Source organism: Onychomys torridus, chromosome 10 (genome assembly GCF_903995425.1).
Source record: "Onychomys torridus chromosome 10, mOncTor1.1, whole genome shotgun sequence".
Classification (NCBI taxonomy): Eukaryota; Metazoa; Chordata; class Mammalia; order Rodentia; family Cricetidae; genus Onychomys; species Onychomys torridus.
In genome coordinates, this window is record NC_050452.1 from 46868620 (window position 1) to 46874088 (window position 5469).

Consider the following 5469-nt stretch of genomic DNA (forward strand, 5'->3'; position numbering starts at 1 on the left):
TCTTTCTTCTTTTAGAAGAAATATTGGCTATGATCAATAACAATTTATAACCAACAACCTAAACAAAGACAAATGTCCATAATCTATTTTTTGGGAATGTGAGTGTAGTTTTCTAGGCTACTTCCTGCTGATAGAGAGTACTGCAATTCTTTTGGGGACACAAAGAAAATTGTAGGATTATGGGCAAGTCCTGACTGGAGTAGTCTGTGAGGCTGTTTTCTCTGATCCACTTGCCTTGAAGTTGATTTTGGATGTTGGATGATCTAGGCTATGGTATCATTTGAGACTTTTCAGGGGGTCTTGGCTGCTCAAACCATATTAGCCTGGAAGCAATCCACAGGTTCTCATCTTCCATGGAAACAAAAACAGAACCTCTTTTCTAAAACAATGTATCCTTAGAAATAGATTTTGAAATAAACATATTTTAAAAATATACATATTGATTTAACTCAGCAGCTTTTACAATCAAATGTCTCTCTGCAGTTAAAAATCCCAAAGACAATATAACCCAGACTCTCTGTGTAATATCCATCTTTATGTGGTTTATTTTTTATATTACTTTTACTGTCTCTTTAAAGACTTTATTTTTTAAAACTCTTTATTTCTTTATATAATTGTCTATATTTATTTTCTTCTCTCTTTCAAGCCTACGTACATTTTTATACACACTGTAAACCATTTAAAGTCTTATTCCATCTGAATCTGTCTTACTGTGAATCTATTGCTTTAAACTTCTTTGTTAGTACTGAAGCAGCAGCCTTGGCTGCTGACTCCACCCATCTCAGCTTTTCAACATGGTGGAGATAATTCACCGCCAGCTCTGGGAGCCATGCTGTCCACAGACTCTGGGCGGCAGTGGGTCTATGTTTCTATCAAAGCAGCGTGTAGCCCAGAAACCTATTTTTTTTTGTCTGTACTAGCAAAGGCTAAATCCATCACACAGCATAATGTGGGGCTTGGAGATGCCTCTGTGTACCACAGCGGGAATCTGCCATGCTGCAGGTCAAGCCTGCACACCACGAACCAGCCAAAGTCTGTGGCTGGCCTGAGAGAGACAACTAGGAAGCTATTTTTAGCTCCATTTTAGAATTTTTTTAAAAAAAAATCTTTCTCAAGTTTTTGTTGGAAACTCTTGCCCCACATTTTGACACCATTTGTAGTCAGAAGTTTTCCTGTGTACCAGCCTGCCAGCAGCCGGGACAAATCTCTCCCACTTGCATCCCCCAAGTAAACACACAGAGGCTTATATCAATTATAACTGCATGGCCATGGCTCAAGCCTTTGCTAGCTATCTCTTATATCTTAAATTAACCCATAACTATTAATCTATGTATCACCTCATGTTCCATGGCTTTAGTTGTGTCCCATTATATGTTGCTCCTTGGATGGCTTGCTGGCATCTCTCTCAGCCTTTTTCCTGTCTCTCTCTTTGAATTTCCCACCTGCCTCTAAGCTTCCCTACCATAGGCCAAATGGCTTTATTTATCAACCAATCAGAGCAACACATATTTGCAGTGTGCTGAAAAACATTCCCCCATCAGGGCCATATAGCCCAGAGTCCTGGGCTGAGCAAATACTACTACATAGGCCAAATATACATACCACAATACATAACCAATGACTTAACTCGATATGTTCTGGTCCCACTACAAAAACATTAACATGTAAAAGCATGACAGTGTGTCTCCTTCAAAAATCAATTCTCCCAAAGTAATGGTTCCTGAGTAGAGCTACTTGGGTAACACCCAAAATGACAAAACACCAATTATTAATACATTCAAGGGACTCAGAGAGAACAGGAATAAATGCCACAGTGAAGAGAAAGAAAACACAAACATGAAATAAGGAAGGCCATTCAGGAAATAAAAATACAATTTAATAAAAAGATAGAAATTCTGTAGATTTACATCATACTCTTACTGTATGGCATGAATTTCGAACTTTGCTAAAGTTGCTACTCATTTCTTTTAATGTTTATCTATCTTGACTCAAACTGATATGAGTTATTGTAGCTTTCATTGTTACAAAACCATCCCATATTCTCCCTATTGACAGTGTGAGCACTACTCTGCCTCAGTGCCTCACATAGTACTGAATACAAAGACGTTTTCTGAATTGGGTCCATGTAGATGTCCCACTTAGAGCCGAGTACTCAGCAGTCACTTATTCTCAACATTTTCATCAGTTACGAGTCTCTGCACCAACTGTTGCCCATGGTGGAAAAATGTTTCTTTGACCAAGGCTTAGAACAACCTTAATGTATGGCTCAAATAAGCCTCACAGGACATTTTATAAGAACAGGTAGAACAAATGTAATAGCTTGAGAACGGAGATGAGTGTCGCAAAATGTTACTTCCCAGACATGACACAATTTTTGCACTCACGATGTCACAGAAGCTGTGTTTACCTGCACAAGACCCGCGTAAGGTTGGGGAGAGAGAGAGAGAGAGAGAGAGAGAGAGAGAGAGAGAGAGAGAGAGAGAGAGAGAGAGAGAGAGAGAGAGAGAGAACACAAGCTGGGAAAGAGGAAAGAGGCATGTTGAGGGGTGTCAGGGAGGAGGATAAAGGATTTGGGGGTCGATATGCCATTGTACACACAATGCAATTGTGTAAGGATAAATAAAACATATTCTAAAATAAGAATGTTTTTAATTACTGCTGTGTTAAACCGTAAATGGAAATTAGGCAATGGAAATCTCATAAAGCAGCTTACATCATTAGATTTCAGTGGCTCAGGAGAAGCTGTATGTATTCTGTCTCTGCACAGATGATGCTGAGCGGAATTCGATCTCGCTCTTCCTCTGCCTTCCTCACTTGTTTCAGTACAGTACGTGCATGTTGTGGGTACTGACAAAACTGACTCCATGCTGCTAAGGTTTTAAAGGATGCCAATCTGGCCTTGCTGTCCCCTTAAGCAGAGAAAGAGAATTTGTGTAAGGAAAGAAATGGATTGTTTGTCTTCCAGAAATTATTTGTATTCTGTGTTGAGTGCAGTAATTCTATTCTATGGAAAGTTATTTATAGAGGTTTTTGGGAAGGACGGTGCTGAGATGGTAAGGAGCACTGATCTTTCTAAAATATTTTTTTTCTAACATAAATGTTGAAACTGGAAACCAGGTGTAAAAAACAGGCATATATTCTAATTTGATTTCTCATTTTCAGTATCACTGCCTGTCATTCAGATCTTTTAAAAAATAGTTACCATAATAAATGGGGTTATAGGGTCAAAAGTGTTAGGCACGCGAATGAAACTGTTACTATAAACATTAATTGTCCAATTAATGCACTCTACCCATGTGGTAAACATTATTCTATTGTTAAGTATGACTACTCCAAGCAGTTTTCCCTAGACCTACTCTGTTAATTAGAGAAATAGATGCTCTCGCGAAGCCCCATATCTTATTGTTCATGAGAGAATTGCAGCCCCAGTTGTACATGTTGCTTGGAGGCAAATATGTAATTTATTTCACCCCTCACTTGTACCCCAAATCAAGAGTAGTATTTATTACATGCTTAGGAGCTTAGCAATTGGACAGAGAAAATATAAATGGTTTTTGGAAGAAAAGGAGTGTGATGTAAACAAACCTCAGTAGTGCTTTACTGGTATGTATATGTCGGAATCCTCTGGCATGCTTCCCTGAATCTTCCTCACTTGGTGCTAGGAGTGTGAGAATCAAAAATGACCATAAACATATTCAAGCAGAACTGTTAAAAACTATTAAATGCTGAATTCTACCTTTGTACAAAGAAAATTAGATTCCTGTCACAAAATACATAAATATAGCGTAACATTTCCTCTGTGCTACATATTGAATAGTTGATAAATTTGTCAGCATGTCCTTATTTGGAGTTAGTATTTGTGGAGATACTATATAATCTGTTTTGATCAAATAAATTATAAGTAATAGTATGACTTAGGAATTATATCTAACAAAGACTGTTTTGATTGTGCTAATAATTACTGACACTTTTGTGCTTAGAGTTCTTTTTCCAACATGGACATGTAGGTAATCACACTCGTCCACTGTCATTAATTTGGTGATGAATGGTCTGCCAGCTTAGAAAGACTTGGTGCCAATGAAATCAGATAATTCCTCACAGCTAGTTATTTATATAGGCTTGTATTAGTCATAGTCACCAGTTAGTTCAGGGAAAGACCCAGTCAAATGCAAAGATTCTGAAATCATTGGAAAAATTCCCTGTGTATCCATTTTTTTTTGTAACAGCATCGTTCAGACTTAGCTCTGAGATGTGTATATTAACAAAATAATTTTAAAATTCAGAATAAGTCATGTGTGAAATAGCATGTCAGTTTTATAATGAGTATAAAATTGTGTTTAGCTATGAACAGGATTTAAACACCTTGCAAGATTATCACTGAGGTAACTGAAGAGCCAAAAATAAATTACACAGGCATTTGTATTTGCATTTTCTTTTTCATACTGTTTTATTATCAGCTCAAAATTTTCCAATATTCAAAATGTGAATAAGAACAATGAATCATAGCTATCCTTCAAATATATGTGTTTGCTTCTCTTCATGTAATTACCACTGGTTTAATGTATGAAATTCATGGCTAATTTAAAAAAATATTTTAAATTAAAATACCTTTTAAGTAGGAGTCATAAATTATGTAGTTTGGGATGTGCATCTTCCTTATTGATGTCTGGTAAATGGCACATAACTAATCAATTTGCCTTTTATTTGGCCTTTGAGAACATATTTCATGTTTATTTGAATGAATATAGTTTATTTGAATGAATATTTAATTTTCATTTCATTAAAATTCCCTATCTATAGAAGTATAAGAGTATTGTGAAGGGAGGTGGGAAGAGGGAGAGAAAGGATTAAAGGAGGGAGAGAGAGAGAGGAAAAGAGAGAGAGGGAGAGAGAGAGAAAGATTTTTCCATTGTTATCTCTGAAGTAGGTAGGTGTGCTGTAAGGAATGAGGATGGTAATATAGAAAGAAAACAGACTTCACATAAAAGAAGCTATTCCATTTTATTTTCCTTTGTTCTGGATTGATTTGGTTTACAAAAGCACTTATCAAGAACAATTATGGGAATTCCAACACTTATTTCAGTGTTTATATCTTAAGAATATAGTGATTTTTCACACTTTTAGGTTATGACTACAATTTTTTAACTTGATTTACACTAAAAATTCATTCTTCCTATTTTGCATATGGGAAACTTGGGAGATGGAGAGAAAAATTAATCAGTTAAAATCACCCCAGCAGTCATCCTTGGAGAACTTGAATCTAAGTTTTCTAACTTTTTAAAAATATTTTTGTTTGTTTGTTTGTTTTGGTGTCATTTCTCAGTGTACTATGATTCTTCATTAGAATTCAGTCTTTCATTTAATGGATAAATTTTATCCACTATTTATGCAATATATAATATATATATTGAATTTTGGCATCTGTACTGTCAAATAATAGACAATTACCTATCTCATGTGCTGTGTTGA